General features: G+C 52.3%; 1 long non-coding RNA gene across 1 annotated transcript in view; it reads left to right on the top strand.

The window, feature by feature from the left end:
• Positions 1 to 515: 515 nt before the first annotated feature.
• Positions 516 to 19,846, top strand: part of LOC142830624 (uncharacterized) — a 29,694-nt gene continuing 10,363 nt past the window's right edge. Inside the window, exons 1-2 of the long non-coding RNA XR_012906057.1 lie at positions 516 to 656; positions 2,516 to 2,604. This is a non-coding gene — a long non-coding RNA (uncharacterized LOC142830624). The remainder of the gene's footprint in view (positions 657 to 2,515; positions 2,605 to 19,846) is intronic.

Genomic DNA, 19,846 nt, shown 5'->3' with positions numbered 1-19,846 from the left:
CGTTAGCGGGGGGGAGGGGGAGAGCCGAACCGGAGTTAGCCACATGTTGATGGTGAAATGGGCTTCTTTGGTGCTTACTAAGCAGCTGAAAAGCCGGCGTCTAATTAGCAGCAGGACCAGGAGAAAGGCTGAGGGGGCTGAGTCAGCAAAGTCGCGGGGTAACGGCGGTAGCTGGCGGTGGGCACCTCCAAGCCCCTTGCACGTTCAGCGCACGCTGCCTGACAGCCCCAGGCCTCAGCATGTGAGCGGGGGGGAGGGGACGAGTTTCCAATCGTTCCGGCCCTGAATCCGCACAGCGCCTATGTCAGGGGGCGTCTGCCCCGCACTGGCCTCCGAAGGGTTAAATCCAGCCCTGGGAGAGGACTGAGCTGCTGTTCTCCCCCCCCCCCCCCAGTCCTGCAGCTGAGGCCCATACGGCCAATTAGGGCCCAGCTGGGGCTGTATTAACAGGGCTCCTGGAGGGGAGCAAAACCCTCATTGGCATTGCAGCTGGGGAGCAGGAGGGACCTGGCTGCCAGGGGAGCTGGAGGCTTCCTGAGACAGAGCAGGGCTGGGGAGACCTGGCCTGAGGGTCCCAGGGCTGCAGGGAGGCAGCAGGTCCACCCCCCTCCCCGGGCTATGGTGAGCGGCCATGGCAGACTGCAGCTTTGCCTGAGGTAAGGGGCTACAGGCAGACTGGCTGCGGGTCCCTGAGGCTAGGTGGCCATGGGGGGGGGGGCTCCCTGAAGGAGAGGGCCCCAGAGTGCGCCATGGGGGGGGGCTCTCTGAAGGAGAGGGCCCCAGAGTGCGCCATGGGGGGGGGCTCCCCGAAGGAGAGGGCCCCAGAGTGCGCCATGGGGGGGGCTCTCTGAAGGAGAGGACCCCAGAGTGCGCCATGGGGGGGGGCTCCCCGAAGGAGAGGGCCCCAGAGTGCGCCATGGGGGGGGGCTCCCCGAAGGAGAGGGCCCCAGAGTGCGCCATGGGGGGGGGCTCCCCAAAGGAGAGGGCCCCGGAGTGCGCCATGGGGGGGGGGGCTCCCCGAAGGAGAGGGCCCCAGAGTGCGCCATGGGGGGGGGCTCCCCGAAGGAGAGGGCCCCAGAGTGCGCCATGGGGGGGGCTCTCTGAAGGAGAGGACCCCAGAGTGCGCCATGGGGGGGGGCTCCCCGAAGGAGAGGGCCCCAGAGTGCGCCATGGGGGGGGGCTCCCCGAAGGAGAGGGCCCCAGAGTGCGCCATGGGGGGGGGCTCCCCAAAGGAGAGGGCCCCGGAGTGCGCCATGGGGGGGGGGCTCCCCGAAGGAGAGGGCCCCAGAGTGCGCCATGTGGGGGGAGCTCCCCGAAGGAGAGGGCCCCAGAGTGCGCCATGGGGGGGAGCTCCCCGAAGGAGAGGGCCCCAGAGTGCGCCATGGGGGGGGCTCCCCGAAGGAGAGGGCCCCAGAGTGCGCCATGGGGGGGGCTCCCCGAAGGAGAGGGCCCCAGAGTGCGCCATGGGGAGGAGCTCCCCGAAGGAGAGGGCCCCAGAGTGCACCATGGGGGGGGCTCCCCGAAGGAGAGGGCCCCAGAGTGCGCCATGGGGGGGGCTCCCCGAAGGAGAGGGCCCCAGAGTGCGCCATGGGGGGGGGCTCCCCGAAGGAGAGGGCTCCAGAGTGCACCATGGGGGGGGGCTCCCCGAAGGAGAGGGCCCCAGAGTGCACCATGGGGGGGGGCTCCCCGAAGGAGAGGGCCCCAGAGTGCACCATGGGGGGGCTCCCCGAAGGAGAGGGCTCCAGAGTGCACCATGGGGGGGCTCCCCGAAGGAGAGGGCTCCAGAGTGCGCCATGGGGGTGGGCTCCCCGAAGGAGAGGGCCCCAGAGTGCGCCATGGGGGTGGGCTCCCCGAAGGAGAGGGCCCCAGAGTGCGCCATGGGGGGGCTCCCCGAAGGAGAGGACCCCGGAGTGCGGGGGCCCCGCGGCAGGGCGGTACCCCACGGGAAGGGCCGTACCCCACGGGAAGGGCCCTGATACAACCGGTGTGAGGAACCCAAGGCCTAGGGCCCGGGTGTGGCCTCCCGACTTCCCCTGAGGCTCTGGGCTGCCCCCCAGCACTGGGGAGCCTGCAGGGCCGGAGCGCACACACTGGTAGGCTGGGCCCCCCTAGGCGCTGGTGTGTGAGGGGAATGTGGGGAGGGGCCGCGGCAGGGAGGGTTTTTTCCCCACTTCTCACTAGTGCGTGGCCCGTGACTGACTTTTCTATGGGTCAGCAGCCCCCGACACAGACAAGATGCCCCCCCCCTCCCCACAATACAAGATGGAGGACAGGGACAGCAGGGGAGAAGGGGGTGAATTAAACTAATTCCCGGGGTGCCCAGCAGTAGGCACCACGGCGGGGAATCAGGCGTGTTACAGCATCCGTCAGCCCCCTGCCTTCAGGGGACCCCCCCGTGGTGTGTAAGTAACTTGCTGAATCAGGGACTGAGCCCCTCCAAAATGTGTTTAAATGCAGATTATTTAAAGGGTTTTTTAAAGCAGATTATTTTTAACATCCCGGTCTTCCCCCACAGGATCGCAACCCAAACCCTTGCCTGAGAGCAGCCAGCCCAGGCAGAGACATGGAGCATGCTGGCTCTGGTCCTGTGGACCCATTCTTCAGGTAAGCCAACTGAGTCCCATAGGCATGGGGCTGTCAGCTGCCGCTCGAGTTCTCGACACCCCCGTGAGCGCCGCTTAGTTCGCCTCGCTGCAGCGAGAGCGGCCGCGCTCGGGCGAATCTCAGGCCCAGCTGAGGATGCCGGCAAGCTGGAGCCAGGGGCGCCCCCAGTCGCAACGGTTTGGGGGTGAGCCGACAGGACTCGGGTGAGGGGCCACACTCAAACTGCACCGCAGTTCAGTGCTGCAGGGAAAACAAGGCGCGGTCTCGTGCACGCCGGTAGCCGTACGCGTGTAAGTCGGCCCCTGGGAGGCTGTAGCCCAGCAGGATTCTGGGAGAGGTTCCTCCCCGTCTGGGCCACTTCGCCCCACGACGTGCCTGCGTGTTTTCTCTGGGGGAATCAGCTGCGCTGGGTTTTGGGTTTGGGTTAGTGTACAGCCAGGGATGGCAGGCCCAGGGCGGGGCGGCGCACACACACCGTTCCAGATTGACACAAGGGGTCCAGCACATGCAAGCTGCCTGTTCGGGAACCGTCGAGGCGGGAAATGGCCACCCAGGCGTGGGGTGGCGGGAGGAGTGGGGGGGATGCAGGCCCACCGCCTCCACTGTGTCCCTTTGGCATGTACCGCCTCCAGTGCGGGTCCTCTGTGCTTCGCAGGGCACGGTGAGCAGTTCCTCCAGACTGTAATCCGGCTAGTCCCCAGGTCCAGCTTGGCAGCACAGAGAGAGGCTTCTGGTTCCTCTGGGGGGAGTGCTGACTGGCTTTTTATAGTCCTAGCCCCGCCTCCTGACTTCCTGTCAGGTGATGTGCTGGGGCCAGGGGAGGCTCCTCCCCCTCTGGCTCAGTGGGCAGCCATTGTGCCCTACTACAGAGGCACACGGGAGAAGTTAAGCAAGTGCATTTATCGGCTCACGGCCAGGCTAAGCGTCCTGTGAAACACCAGGCTATATCGTAGGCACGGAAGATCAAACCGGCGGCCTCAGAATCTAGAGCCATGAGCCGTGACTGCGGGAGTCGTCTCAATTCTCACCTCGGTTTCCAATTTGTGGCCAGAGGCTAACGCAGTCAACACTAGCAAGGAGAGGCAGCTGACCCGTTCTAGTCACACTGACTGATACAGGCTTGTATGAGGAACACTTTCCAAAAATGCCACTTCCTCGAAATAGAAACTTTTCACCCACAGATTTTTGGTTTTGATTTAAGATTTTGTTGGGAAGGTGGCTCAGATCCAGGATGGAATTTCTGGTCCAAAGCAGAAAGAGTGAATGCTCCTCAGAATAGGCTTGAATGCAGGGGCGAGGGCACTCGCTGGGGATGTGGTAGAACGAGGCTTGAATCTCGCTTGGCCTGATTCTGTCTCCGTTGGTTAGACGGTAAACACTTTGGAGTGAGGATGGTTTGTACAGCGCCTAGCACACGGGTGCTTAAGTTCAGCTGAAGCCATTAGGTGTTGATATAATAATAACGAGATCCTAAGTAATCATTGAACTTTGGAATTGGTTACAGTACTTACATCTGAAGATATAAAAAGACAGGTTGAGGGTCTGCTATTTTCCACTAAAGTTTTGAGGAGGCTGTGAGGGGCCATCTAATGGCAGGTTTAACACAGAAAAGATATTTTGTTCTGAAAATTACAAACTCCCTGAAGACTATTCCATTGAGAAGGCAGTAAGCACTTTGGTATGTCCAACTAACATTTTATTACGGTTATTTTTAAAAGACAAGAAAAAATGCTTATTGGTCAGGCAATGAAATCAAGGAGTCGTAAAAGGCAAACGATACAAAGAAGCATACAGATATATCAATGGGTTTACATTTGTGTGGCTTTTTGGGTTTTTTGGGCAGGAGGGGGTTGAGAATGGACTAAACAGTAGAGGCAGTCCCTGGGTTACGTGGATCCGACTTACGTCAGATCCCTACTTACGAACGGGGCTTTTCTCGCTGCGGAGGACGCGAGCGGCAGGACCGCCCAGACGCGCCGCGGTCCCGCCGCCCACGTCCTCCATGGCGAGAAAAGCTGCTCCGCGTCTCCCTTGTCTGCTGGGGGGGGCACCCAACAGACCAGGGAGATGCGGAGCTAAGCCGCAGAGGACGCAGGCGGCGGACCACGGCGCGTCTCGGCGGTCCCACCGCTCGTGTCTCCCTGGTCTGTGGGGGGGGGGGCGGGCACAGCTAGTGCGCCCCCCCCCCCAGTAGACCAGGCTTTTCTCGCCGTGGAGGATGTGGGCAGCGGGACCACCGAGATGCGCCGCAGTCCTGCTGCCCCCGTCCTCTGCGGCGAGAAAACCTGGTCTGCTGGGGGGGGGGCGCACTAGCTGCGGCCCCCCCCTCCCAGCAGACCAGGCTTTTCTCGCGGACGCCTGGGGTAGAGCAGCTGGGGGGCTGCCAGGTTGGTCCCACAGCACCGAGGTGCGGCGCTATTGGATCAACCCAGCAGCACCCCAGCTGCTCTGCCCCAGGCGTCCCCAAGAGCAGCTGGGGTGCTGCCGTGTTGGTCCAGCCGCGCCAAGGGTCGGCACTACCAGACCAACCCAGCAGCACTCCAGCTGCTCTGCCCCAGGCGTGTCTGATTCAGCCTGCTGGTCAGTTTCAACAGCGGCTGAATCTGGACGCCTGGGACAGAGCAGCTGGGGCGCTGCCGGGTTGGTCCCCGCAGCACCGCACCTCGGCGCTGCGGGGACCAACCTGGCAGCACCCCAGCTGCTCTACCCCAGGTGTCCCCAAGTCAGCCGCTGCTGAAACTGATCAGCTGCTGATTCCAGGAAGCTCGGGGCAAAGCAGCTCTGCCTCGGGCTTCCTGTAGTCAGCCGCTGGTCAGTTTCAGCAGCTGCTGAATCGGGGACACCTCGGGTACAATATGTACCAGTTCCGACTTACATACAAATTCAACTTAAGAACAAACCTACAGTCCCTATCTTGTACGTAACCCGGGGACTGCCTGTAATCTGGTAAAAAAACAACCCCCAAAATTCATGAGGAATCTTTAAAAAATGACTTGAAATTTCTTTGTTTTATTTTTCATTAACAAATGAAAAACAAAAGCCAATCGCATTTTTGACATTCAAAAAAACCCCATTTTGTCATGAAAAAGTTATATCTGAAAATCATTTTTGGTGAAAAATTTCTGGTAAAAATAAATTCACTTTTTGAAAACTAGCCGTCATTTCTGCAAATGGAAATCTCTTCCTGAAAACCAAAATGTTTGCTGAAAAGTGTTTCAGGTTCTGGATTTTCACGAGGGGAAAAATGAAAAATTGAATCCAAGCTAAAATTTTTCACACACAAAATTGTCTTAATAGAAAATGTGACCAGGTCTAATTAAATGTTTGTTCATTTTGTCTTGCTGCTCTCTTGCCATGATTGAGTTGATCAATCGCATGATACAAATCCTGTTTAATTGCAAAAATATTTGAAACACTCCTGTAACAAAAGCAAAACATTTTGATGGAAAAAGTTCCATGAACATTTTTTTTTTCAAAAAAGAGAGAAGTATTCTGAAAAACTAAAAATCAAAAGTGGGGATTTTTTTCCCCACCATTTTCTATCTGAGTCCACTGCTTATCTTTAAGCAGGCTTACAATTTGATCTAAAGTGCATTGACCTCCATGGGAAAGACTTATGTGGGAATCAGTGGGTTTGGAGTATAAAATGAGTTAAAATGCTTGAAATTAATGGGGCTACCGCTCATGTACAGCTGGTAGCCGTGTTATTCCTCTGCTTCTGGGGGACTGGAAATTCATCTTGAAATTAAAAGCAGCCAATGAGTCATTCCTGTAATTTGCACCTTTTGGAAAGATTTACCAGGATGTATGACTTGAGCTTTGATCCTTAATTTGCATTTTTAATGAGCAGGGTTCTCAGTAAGCCTCTGAACCTTTCCTCCTCTACCTTTTCGTGTAATTGATCAAGGGGGAGGGCTGTTTGCATTAAAACGTCAGCTTTGGGGTAAAAATTATTATCTTGGCAGCAACTCTGAGAAAAAAGATATTAGTTTGACACCGAAAAAAGAAAGCCAGTTTCAAGGAATAAAACTTCTTTTGGATTTAAAGGGCACTAGCAGCCATTTTCAGGCATAAGAAGGCCACTAAGAGTGAATGCAAATTTGGGATTTTTCACTGTACCTGGATTCATTAGTGGACTGAAGGGGTCATGCTAATCATCTCTGCTGATTGGCTCTTCATGGAGTCCCTGAGTTCCCAAGTTTTGGTGTGAACAAGCCCCAAAATTCACAGCGAGTGGCCTTCAAAACTAACCTGGTTCACCCAGTCTCAGCAGAGCCGGGAAGTTTTCACTGGTCAGTACCTTGCTGGTTTCTTTTATGACTTTCCCCATTGTGGGATCGGAGTCCTTCTATAATCCTAAATCGCTAACGCTGCCCTTCATGCCAGCTCTAGGAAGCAGATGGCGAAAGTCGTTGACTGGTGGAATTTCATTTTATACATTTGTGTGCGTGCGCACGCAGGTCTATGTGCAAAAGCCAAGCCAAAGGAATGGTGTACACTGAGTTCTGTCGTCTTTGTGTCTCACTGGAGTCGTTTTATAGCCTAGGTCCAGTTTCTATGAAAATTCTGTCTTGATTCCTTGAGCGTGTCTCTCTGTTGATCCATAATTTCATCATTCCAGGGGAACACAATAGTTGTCGTAAGAGGCCAAGATTTATTGTAAGGGTGCTCTATGAAAAGGACGTGTGGATAATGTGTTAGTAGTAGATGGCACCCAACCTTATTCATAGGTTTTGTAGGCCCAATAGATGTTGTTGGGCACTGTTGATGGTTTCCAACATAGAATCACAGAAATCTAGGGCTGGAAGGGGCCTGGAGAGGCTGTCATGTCCCACCCCCGTGCTGAGGCCAGATCAAGTCAACATAACCCATCCCTGACAGGTGTTTGTCCAACCTGTCCATGAAACCCTCCAACGATGGGCTTTCAAGGGAGGCTGTGGAACCCACATTGCACAATTCACATTCCTTTTCAGTTAGAAAGTTTTCCCTAGTCACTAATCGAGCTCGCCGGCTGCAGGTGAAACCCATCGTTTCTTCTCCTACCTTCAGGGGATAGAGAGAACAACTGAACGTGTGGCTCTCCACAGCAGCTCTTACCCATGGTCATGGAGGATGGGGCAGACTCTCAGGGTGGTAAAGCCCCTGTCATGGAAGGCTCTGTACCTCTGGGCAGGGTCTTTGGGTCACAGGCTGGCTGGGAGTTTCCAAAGGTTTGCCTACATGGTGATTTAGTGCGCAGCAAGCCGTGTGTGTGTGTGTGTCTCTCTCTCTAGAGCACACCCATTGGCTGCACACTCAGTCACCTTGCAGACCCTGCTGAGTACATCAAAGTGCACTTGGGAACTTGGAGTGAGAGGTAGCAGGCTCCTTACCACGCACAAAGTCACCGTGTGCATGAGGCGCCTGAAGTGGACCACTCCATACGTCCCTGGGGCCCAGCAGAATTTCTGAAGCACGATAAAAGCATATTGTAGGCCCCTGGCTATCATCCATGTCAGCAATGTCAAAATGCTTCAACTTTTTTTTTTTTTTAAAGGAATTGACTTTAGCAAGGCTTTTGATACCATCTCCCACAATATTCTTGCCAGCAAGTTAAGGGAGTATGGATTGGATAAATGGACTGTAACATGGATAGAAAGCTGGCTAGACTGGCAGGCCCAACAGGTAGTGATCAATGGCTCGATGTCAGGATGGCGGTCGGTTTCTAGCGGAGTGCCCCAAGGATCTGTTCTAGGACCGGTTTTGTTCAATATCTTTATGAATGACCTGGCTGAGGGGATAGATTGCACCCTCAGCAAGTTCACAGATGACACTAAGCTAGGGGGAGAGGCAGACACGCTGGAGGGCAGGGTCAGGGTCCAGAAAATCTGGACAGATTAGAGGATCGGGCCAAAAGAAATCTGATGAGGTTCAGCAAGGACAAGTGCAGAGTCCTGCCCTTGGGACGGAAGAATCCCAAGCATTGGTACAGGCTGGGGTCTGAATGGCTAAGTAGCAGTTCTGCAGAAAAGGACCTGGGGGTTACAGTGGATGAGAAGCTGGAGATGAGTCAACAGGGTGCCCTTGTAGCCAAGAAGGCTAATGGCATATTAGGGGCATTAGGAGGAGCATTGCCAGCAGATCCAGAGAAGTGATTATTCCCCTTCATTCGGCTCTGGTGAGGCCACATCTGGAATATTGTGTCCCGTTCTGGGCCCCCCCACAATAGAAAGGATGTGGACGCATTGGAGAGTGTCCAGTTGAGGGCGACCAAAATGATTAGGGGCTGGAGCGCATGACCTATGAGGAGAGGCTGAGGGATTTGGACTTATTTAGTTTGCAGAAGCGAAGAGTGAGGGGGGATTTGATAGCAGCCTTCAACTTCCTGAAGGGAGGTTCCAAAGAGGATGGAGAGAGGCTGTTCTCAGTAGTGAGGGATGCAGAACAAGAAGCAATGGTCTCAAGTTACAGTGGGGGGGTCTAGGTTGGAAATTAGGAAAAACTATTTCACTAGGACGGTGGTGAAGCACTGGGATGGGTTCCCTAGCGAGGGGGTGGAATCTCCATCCCTAGAGGTTTTTAAGTCTCGGCTTGACAAAGTCCTGGCTTGGTTGATTGAGTTGCGATTGGTCCTGCCTTGGGTAGGGGGCTGGACTTGATGACTCCTGAGGTCTCTTCCAGCTCTAAGATTTTATGAATTTTCTATTCCATTAACAAAAATAGATATTTTCACTTTTAGTGTAAAACCAAACTTTCTGCGCTTCAGAATTTCTCACGGACTGGCTATTCCAATTTTCAACCAGCTCTTGTTCCTGTATCAGGTTAAACCTACAGATAGCTGCTGTGCCATGACTAGTTCTAATGTATATTATTATTTGGATGACGGTAGTGTGTAAGTCTCACAACCGAGAGAGGACCTGGCCGTGCTAGTCACTGCACACGGACGTGGTCAGAGACACTTCCTGCCCCAGAGAATCCGTCTACAAAGACGAGACCTACAAAGGAAGGATTATTATCCCCACTGTCCAAAGGGATGCACAGGCGGACTGTGACCCAGGGAGTCTATCGCATAGCAAGGGCTTGGGTCTAAATTTGACACCCACACCTAGGCCTGGACAAGATTGCCTTCATTTTGCTGTGAAGACTGCCTAATGGGGATGTCATTTTAAAAATGAGTAGTCCTGTGGCACCTTAGAGATGTACAAATATCTAGAGAGGATCAGGAACTTTCGTGGGCAAAACCCACTTCCTCCGATGAGCTGGAGAGGAATAATAAAAACCCAGAATTTATAACAGGAAAAAAAAAAGTCAGTCCGTTTGCAGGACCGGTGCTAATGCGACTAATGAAGTAGGCTGGAAGTATCCCATACTTGGCTTTCAATGTAAAAATGAGGTGATGAATACAGGGCAGGCTGGCTTTATAATGCGACATCCAGTTTTAATGTCTTTGTTCAAGCCCAGGGAAACAGTGTCAGATTTGCAGGTGAACGTCAATTCTGCACTCGCTCCGTAATTGTTACTTTAAGCTTGGTAGAGTCTCCCTGCTCGTGGGAAGACTCAATAGTAGCGAAGAGAAATCCGGTTCATTTCAAGGTCCCAATTCCCTATCCTATTAACAGACAAGTCTGTCTCCCCAGCAAGGCTGTGTCTACACTGCAGGCTTTTTACGCAAGAACGACCCTTCTTGCGCAAAAACTTGCGGAGCATTCACACTACAAGCCCATTCTTGCACAAGGAAGTGTACAGTAAATCGTCAGAAGAGAGGGCTTTTTGCACAAGAGTTATTCCTCGCCCCACGAGGATTAAGCCTTTTTGCACAAGAGCTCCTGCGCAAGAAGGCTAGTGTGGACAGGAACGGGTTTCTTGCGCAAGAAACCCGGATGGCTAAAATGGCCATCAGAGCTTTCTTGCACAAGAGAGCATCCACACGCCACGGATGCTCTTGCGCAAAAGCACATGGCAGTGTGGACACACTCTTGAGCGAGAACTCTTGTGCAAAAAGTTCTTGTGCAAGAAGCCTGCAGTGTAGACAGAGCCCAAGTGTATTCCATCGCTCTCCGGTTCCCAATTTGCCCTTCTACCCCCTGGGCCCGTCTCTGAGTCTTTCCGCCAGTGTCCTGGGTCTTCAGAACAGGCCCTAGCAACAGATGCTAACGTTCCACCCCCAGACCTGCCCCTTTCACATAGGGTCTCCTTAGTCTGCTCCGTCCGGGAACACGTTCCCAACTTTTGCATTTGGCTGTGTTTGAACCCAGCCCATCTGCTGCTTGAGGATGACGATGATTTTCATAAACTCGGAGTAAGCAGCTCCTCCATTTCCAGATAAAGCTCTTTAAATCCGACCTCGTTAGTAACAATGAAAAGGTGCCGCTCGCACTCCCAATCGATCACTCTTCACTTCAGGGTCTGATTTATTTTTTAAACCCCCAACTAATCCTGCACACCTCAGATGCCGTAAGGGAAGGACAAAGAGGAGCCTGACAGAGAGATGAAAGGTTTGTCCTTGGACTTAAACATTTCCAGAACAGCAAAAACGGAGCTTTTTGCACGGGCTTATGATCCTGCTCCTATTTCAGCCAATGGGAAACATCCCTCTGGTCCAGGAATGGAAAGAGTGGTTGTTACAATGCCAGCCGGGGAATTATTAGAGGTGCGGTCTCTGCCACAGCCAGCCTATGTGACCATGGGCAAGTCACTTAAGCACGGTCTACATGGCAAATAGAGACTCACAGCAGCACAGCTCAGAGCCCAGGCACCGGGGAGGAGGGTCAACTGCCCCAGGGCTTCTAAAGGACACCAGGCTCCTCGCCACTACTGTGGTAGTGGTAGAAGCTGGAGCCCTGGCCCTTTAAATCGCTGCTGGAGTGCTGCGTGGCTCACGCCAGGCAGCTCTAAGGGCTCTAGACAGCACTGAGGCCTGGCTGCCTCTGGCCCTGCCCCTTCTGCCTGAGGCCCCACCCCTTCTGGGGGTGTAGAGCCCCTCCCCCCCACACACACCCCTGCCCCAGGGCCCAGCATGGCTGTCGGTTCCCCTGCCTGCCCGCTGACGTGGGCTCGTCCTACCGAGCTGCCAAGAGCAGTGCAGCTTTTCACGCTGGGATGTAGCCGGGCTCTGAGGCCCCGTCCCCCAGCGGGCATGGCGGCACTGCCATTTTTAGCCCTGCAACGTCCGTTGAGCCGGGCTCTGAGAGTGGGGCTCTGACCCAGGCCTGTGCAGGCTCCTCAGACCCCCGGACGGGCCCACGTGGGGGGTTGCTGGGAGGCACTGCGCCACGCCGGCCGTCGTCCTGGAGAGCGGCAGGCTCACGCCGCCTCAGAGGGACGGGAGGCTGTAAGAGGCCATCTCGCAGGAGCAGCTGAGGGCTCTCCCTCACAAGGGGGGAGGAGACGCACGGAAACGCCGCCGGTGACTTGCAGGCTCCCAGCGGTGGTTCGACAGCCCCGTAGACGCCTCTCGCTTCCGTAGCCGTCGGAAGGCAGCCGCACCGGGCTGGCATGCAGCCAATAAGCCTCCACTCTAGCCAGGAGGCTCTTGGCTAGATGGGGGTCCTGTCTCTGTGTGTGGGGAGGCTGGGGTGTGCGTGGGACGCAGCAGTGGGTGGGAGGGTGTCATGAGGTAACAGGGCCGCTGTGTGCTGAGGCAGTAGTGTGAGGGGGCCTCGCACATGACTAAGGATAATGATGGATGTGTCTGCCTGGAGGACCAGATAGCTCTAGTTTTTTGGGAGGTGTCTTCTACAGGGGCCTGTTTTCCTCACCCCCAACCTGATTTTTAACGCTCGCTCGCTGCCGCTTGCGTAACAGCAGAGAGGGGCCTTGTGAAACCGGCAGGGCCTGCTGGCCTAGCTGTGGGAAAGAGCCGTATAAACGGAGTCGGTTGTGTCCCACCTCGTTTCGGTGCCCAGCCCGCTGCCGGCTGAAAGCTAAGCGGCGGAGGCGGTTTCTGCAGGCGTCTGAGGCAAACCAACACGGCGCACCAGGCCGACACAGTAAGCTCTTTCGCCGCCAAGCAGAATTACTCCGAAGAGTGATGGAGTCACTCCAGAGACCCACTCGCCTTTATGGGGGTCGTAAGTTATACGCGCGGGGTGAACCGGAGGAAACATAACACTCACCTTTTATGGGTGAGACTTCCTGCGATATATGAAACGCGCCAGCAAACAGGCGTGGGGTTTATTGCAAACGATAACTTTAATGCCTCCAAACCATTCGGTTATTTCGGAGGGATTATTAGGAGCTGGGGTACGATTCACGATGCTTCCCAATGTCTGCACGGATGACATTTTTCCTTGTGTGGGCCTGGTATTGGCCCCGTATTTGGTGGGAGGACAATTCAGGGGGCTGGAGGAATGTGTCCTGGAAAAAAAGAAAAAGCCTTCTGGCTCTAGGTGACATGTAATTAAGAGGCGATAGCTCATGCTGTGTGAATCTTTACGCGCCGCAATCAACGTCTCACGAACAGCGAAGGGAATATGGGAAAGGCAGAAGCATCTGTTACCCCACTAGAAATTGCTACACGAAAAGTGCCCTTGTTCGCAGCTTTTCTTTTATTTAAAAAGTATTTAGCAAGCGAAGCTCATACCCTGAGCAAGGACACAGTTGGGATGTTTTGCTCTTTTCAAAATAATGTTTTCTTCTTTGTTCATGAGACGTGTCGGGTACCAGTCAGGACAGGGGTAACAATACACCAGGGCTCCTGCCTTTCGCTCCAGGCTTGGAGTTTACTCCTCTGTTCCTTAGTTTACCTTTCCCTAACGCGGCTACAAGAAGAGGTGCCTAATGTGTTTGCTTGCGTCAGTTGAATGTAATGATTATTTAGAGCTATTATTACAACCCTCCTTAAACTGAAATGTGTTACCTGACATTTGTTTTTAGAATGATGAAATGGGTCTGGTGTGTTGCTACCAACGGTGAGGTTGCATTAACGGGGTTTATTATTGTAGGGTTGCCCAGGAGCAAGGTTTCACTAGGGGGTGAAAGCTCATGAGTACAGAAGCAAAAATTCCCCTACCCCCCACAAAAAAGCTACCAACTTTCATTCACACCAAATAAGCTTTTTGTTCCCTATTGTAGCCTGTTTCTATGAATACAGAGGACTCCCCTTGCCTGCAAGAACGTGCGTCGAACGTGTATAATAGTGCAAGTGTGCACAAGCAGTCACGTTGGCAGTGCCCAGCAGCCATCTTTGAAATGCCTTTGTGGTATTGGTGTTTTTCAGTTGGGCAGTAGAGCCATTATCACATGACTAAGCTGTGTGCGTGCGTGTGTGTGTGTGTGTGCGCGTGTGTGTGTGTACACACACTTGCACCCCCCCAAAAGAGAGACTAGTCAAACAGAAGCAGCAGTGAAGAGGGCAGGCATAAGCTGTATGATCACATGAACCAGTCAACTAGCATTAAATAATGAACAAACACATTAAAACATTGTCAAAGAAGAGCTGTACCGTCGACGCTCACCTAGCTGTGGTCAAGAGAGCCTGAGGCTGGATTTAGAGCCCAGTGTAAAAACAGTCCTGAAACACTGTTCCCGGGAGGTTTTTCAAAGAGGCCTAACAGATTCAGCCCAACTTCCGTTGACTTGAAATGGCACCTAACTCACCTATGGCCCTTAGAAAGTGCCACCCACCCTGCACATGGTGGTAATACCTCTGTTGGTCAAGAGGGGAGCTATAAAATACATTTGCTGATGGGTTACATTGCCCATGAGTTACAGCAGGATGTCAGGGAGTGACCACTCTCACATACCCGACTTGCTTCCTTTCACGTCCTCCCCAGGGCTCTGCCTGCCAGTGTAACCACCACCAGGCGGATTTGAAAACTGGACCGGAGTATAGGAGCCTCTACCCTCTGAGCTAAAAGCCAGCTGGCTCCCAGCCCATGCTGTAGAGATCTCTTGGTCTTAACTGTTGCGGTGGTCTAGGTACCACTTGCATTACTCAATAACCAGACTAAGGCTATGTCTACACTAGCAGCTTCTTGTGGAAGATCAGCCGTTCTTCTGCAAAAACTTGCCGGCTGTCTACACTGCACGAGCGTTCTTCCCGAAGTAAATTTACAGTACAGTGTTGTAAAACAGGGCTTCTTCCGGAAGAGTTATTCCTCTCCCCACAAGGAATATGCCCTCTTGCACAAGAGTTCTTCCAGAAGACGGCAGTGTAGACAGGCAACATGCATTTCTTGCGCAAGAAGCCCCTATGGTTAAAATGGCCATCAGAGCTTTCTTGCAGAAGAGAGCAGCTACATGCCATGGAGAAAGCATGTGGCAGTGTAGACGCTCTCTTGTGGAAGAGTTTTTGCACAAGAACTCTTCCGCAAAAGAGTTCTTGTGCAAGAAGCTGCCAGTAGAGACGTAGCCTAGGTGTGTGGGTTACACCAACACTACTCTCCTGGGATCAAATCCAGCATTTCAAATGCCTGAGCAGCTTCAGCTGGCTGCTGTTTGTTTTAATGCAGCAGAGAACTAGTTCCTTCTTTCCCCCTCGCCGGCAAGATGTCCCTACGCCACCGACTGCAGGAACAAACATCACAGTGACCCGGAAAGGACTCGTGGTTAAGGCACTGGACTGGGACCCAGGAGGTCTGAGAAAGAAGGTAGCGCTTCCAAGCCCCCAACTGAGAGCAGGTGCATGGTGCATGTAACAACATTTATTCCACACATGGATGGAAAAAATTAGAAGGACCATTGCTTGATAATCTGGCCCCTAGAATTTCAGCCATCCAAGAATTTTGCACTGCAAGAGCGGTAACTTTCTTCTTGTCTCTGTGTGATGATCCAGGACTGACAAGCTAACCCCCTACCCCAAGTGTTATGCGAGGCCATAGTTTCTTGAGGGTCCTTACCGCATGGCTGTTATTAAGAACGAGGCAAGGGACTGTTGAGATGAAAAGGTCAAAGAAGGAAATGTGAATGGATCCCATACCGTGGCTTGTTCTACGCTGACAAGCAAACACCGGTATTTCCCTGCAGTTGTTCTATGCACATCAAAATGTTCTGCCTTTCCACCCCCTCAACAATAAGGTAATGACTGTTCCTAGCACGTTCACTGACAAATCTCAAACGGCTATGCACAATTTTGATAGAGCCCAGACTTTTAAATATTCAGCTAAACTTCTTGTTACAAGAGTTCTGTTTAAAAAACAAGATCTGTAGAGGGATGCGTGTGTGTCTAGCTAATATTGATGTACATACATAAAGAGTGCCATCTACTGGCATATAAGAATAGGGTCTGTGATATTGTTCAGATGTTCAATAAAGTTGTTGTTCCAAGAGGGCCTCTTGGCTGGACAGGTCTTCACACTGAGACCAGGTCTACATGAGGCGATACGTTCAAATTAAGATACGTAACTCCAGTGACTCAGACCTTAATTTGAACTTTTGGCACTGTCCCCACAGTGGGAGGTCAACAGAAGGAATGCTCCCATCAACTTCCTTTCCTCCTTGTGAGGAGCAGGAGTACCGGCATCAACGGGGACGTCCTCGGAGTTTGATTTAGCAGGTCCTTACTAGACCCGCTAAATCAAACACTGGAAGATCCAACTCCAGAGCGTCAGTCTGTGGGTAGACTAGAGATCTGGCCAATACCTCTGTTGCCAAAACTGAGTTTAAGAGCTCATCGGTCACACGGAAATGTCCAGTGTTTCCTGTTTCACTCTGTCTGGAAAGGCTGCCCACCCTTAAAACATCATTTTGTGCCATCCCGGCTCTTTTGCTTCTAGTTTTAATGTGAACCAGACTTACCTAGACCTGAGAGCCAGGCAGGTTTTGGTTGGAGAGGTGGACACCATTTGGAATCCCATTTTATTTTCCTGGCACAAGTCCAACTGTCTTGCAGGGATATATTTCATTGTAGACTTACTTATTGTTGACGAAGAGGAAGAAAACAGATGATGGACGTCTGCAAACATTCCGGAGGTTCAGAAGCACCTAAAGACTTTTCAGAGATGTCGATAACCAAAGGCAAAATTTGTGTCCCCCCCTCTCCCCCCGCCGCCGCTGCGCGGTGGCACCCCGCACCCGGCGCACAGCTGAGCCCAACCCTGGAGTTTGTACTGCATCTTCACCCACCCCCTCCAGTTTGGGGCTGGAGCCCCACACGCACTAACCCACTGGTGGAGATGGAAGAGGGTTAGGCTGGGGGTGGAGAGGAGGCAGCTCCAGCCAGCGGAGGCGGGTGGAGGAGGAGCAGGTGAGCTGAGGGATGACACGGGGAGCAGAGAGGGACTAAATTGGTGCCTCCCCCAGCACGGTGCATGCTGGCAACTCCCCCCCCATTCCCTCCTGCACTCCCCTTCGCTATGCCACTGACCCAACTGGAAGCGTGTATGCAGGAGCAGCCCGAGGCGGGCTGTATCAGCTGGCGCCCCAGGAGGAATGCGCCCTCGCCTGCACGGCTGTCAATGGAGTGACGTCATCATCGGGTGCCCTGTGACATCATCATCGGGTGCCCCATTGAAGGCGGCACCCTAGGCGACGGCCGAGATGGCCTATAGTCATGGGCCGCCCCTGCATGTAGGTAATCTTTCAAAGGACAATCTGTCAAAAATCAGAGGGTTAGCCGTGTTAGTCTGAATCTGCAAGTACAACGAGACGAAGTGGATCTTTGCCCACGAAAGCTCATGCTCCAAGATATCTGTTAGTCTATAAGGTGCCACGGGACTGCTCGTTAATCTATCAGGAGAATCCTGAGTAACTATCCAAATCTAGAGTTGTTTGGACTTTTCTTCATCAAAACCTTTTTAAAAAAAATGGAATCTGATTGAGTGAGCAAAATGAACAGTTCACAGAAACGTTTCATTCTGGTCATAATTTTCCATGTTTTCATTTTTTTTTTTAAAGGTACAAAACATTGGTGAGGAGAGATCTGTATTTACTCACTTCTTTCCCTTTTGCATCCTTGCAGAAAAAGGTGAGAGAGGAATAACGGTAGAGAAGAGTTGGGGAAAAAAATTACTTTTCATTAAAAACAACCCGTCGTCCCGTATCACCTTAGAGACTAACAAATACAGGATCATGAGCTTTCATGGGTAAAACCCACTTTATCAGCTCATGATCCTATATACATTTGTTAGTCCCTAATGTGCCACAGAAATACTCATTGTTTTCAAAGTGACTAACACAGCTACCTCTCAGACTTTTCATTGTCAGAGAATTGAAAAATCCAGAAAAGCAGTATCCAAAGATATTTATTTTGTGCAAAATGTGTCACTAACACCACAACTTCTTTGACTAAGTCTATTGGAAACTTCTGAGGTTAAGAAATGTACCTGGATCCAGAGGTTGGTATTCCACTTCCTTTGTGGATGGCAGCCAGAAAGTTATCCAACCTTTTCCAACTCCAAAAAAGAAAAAGCCCCGAGCGTTGCATGATCCTGGAAATGGACGACATTTGCAAGTAGGTAGGTGAAACTGACAAATGCCGATGCCTCCCGGAACCAGTTGAGAGCAGCAGGTAGAGATCAGACAGTATCACGTACCACAGAGGGCAGAAGCTCCTACCTGTCTGCCCAGAAGGCGACTCGTTGTTTCATCCGATGAGGCAGCCTGTCAGGTAAATCTTTGCTGCTTTAGCAACGAATCTGCATAACCGTGCAACTTTCTTCTCGGTGCAGAGAAATATTTTTGCACCTTAATCAGGGTCCCGTTGGTTTTGTGATTCTGAGGCTGCAGGAACAGAGACAGAAGCCATGTATCACTCTACAATTCTGGTCCAGAATCCCAGCCCTGTTACATTTCTAACCTTTGTAGCTGCAAAGAAAAGTGGCAACATGAACCAACTATAAAGTGATTCCGTGCCCTCCCTTGATTGGCAGTCAGCCTGAAACAACAATTACAAGCAAAGTGTTGACAATCTCCTTTCACCACTGTGAATGGGTAACTCTTGAACCTAATGATGACGGAAGCTGGGTCAGCTATTTCCCAATGATAAAGTTAAGCAGGCACTATGCTTCTCCTGTAATCCCAAACTGCATCCCATGACTGCCTGGGTGCCAAAAATCCCAGCAGGACTCTGCCAAGCCGTCCAACCCTCCAGCTTCACACTGGGTGATTTCATTATACATGGCCCACACCCAAACCAGCTGCGCACTGAGAACTGACCAGTAAATGGAGTTGAATATGAAAGATGGCAGCAGGAACGTTGTAGTGACAGCACTGTTCATTTTCATGCTTCATTCTCTGGAAAGCCTCCTTGAGCTCATTCACCTGTGGCTTCCACGGTTTCCGGTTTCCAACTGTTCTCCACAGACCCCAAAGCCTCGCTGCACATTTAGGTCCTGTTGAATTAGTGGGGTATCGGAGCACCCCTTCCCTAAGCCTTCTTGGAGCCTGTTTGAAGTTGTGGAAGGAGACAAGCAGCAATCCAGGCCAAGACCGATAATGCTTGTTCATGGTCAACTGTTTCTAAATGGGTGTCTTGCGGGTGCGGGGCCCCTTCTCCTCTGAGCAAACGTACACAGCTCACTTCAGGAGGGAGTGAAGGAGCAGCTCTGGTCTGTGTTAGACACGAGGTCAGACTAGCTGACCCTGTTAGACCTTAGAACCTCTGCCAGGAGCTCCCAGGAACCGGATTCCCACTCACGCTTGTCCCAAAGGGCATGTCTACACTACAAGGCTGTGTCTAGATTGGCAAGTTTTCCGCAAATTTGCGGAAAACCTTGCCAGCTGTCTACACTGTCCGCTTGAATTTCCGCAAGAACACGGACGATCTCATGTAAGAAATCAGTGCTTCTTGCGCAAATACTATGCTGCTCCCGTTCGGGCAAAAGTCCTTTTGCGCAAAAGGGCCAGTGTAGACAGCTCAGATTTGTTTTGCGAAAAAAAAGCCCCGATCGCGAAAATGGTGATCGGGGCTTTTTTGTGCAAAAGAGCGTCTAACTTGGCACGGACGCTTTTCCGTAAAAAGAGCTTTTGCAGAAAAGCGTCCGCGCCAATCTAGATGCTCTTTTTCACAAATGCTTTTAACGGAAAACTTTTCCGTTAAAAGCATTTGCGGAAAATCATCCCAGTCTAGATGTAGCCCAAGGATATGTCGAAATAAGCTATTTCAAAATAATAACTTCCAAAATAACTTTTTGAACTAGCACGTCCACACGACAGGGAAACCTCACAATGAGTCTGAGGCAGGCTCCCCTAATGTAGACGCGCTTTCTCAATTTAGAGCCCCAGGAAGCGCTGGGGCGCAATTACGTTAAATGGCCCTGGGGAGGCGCTATTTTGAAATAGCAGCAGTGGAGCATCCACGTTACCGCTATTTCGAAATAGGCGG

The sequence above is a fragment of the Pelodiscus sinensis genome, chromosome 9, assembly GCF_049634645.1.
Source record: "Pelodiscus sinensis isolate JC-2024 chromosome 9, ASM4963464v1, whole genome shotgun sequence".
In the NCBI taxonomy this organism is placed as follows: Eukaryota; Metazoa; Chordata; order Testudines; family Trionychidae; genus Pelodiscus; species Pelodiscus sinensis.
The sequence above is the reverse complement of the archived record's forward strand: the minus strand, read 5'-3'. Positions and strand labels throughout refer to the sequence as shown.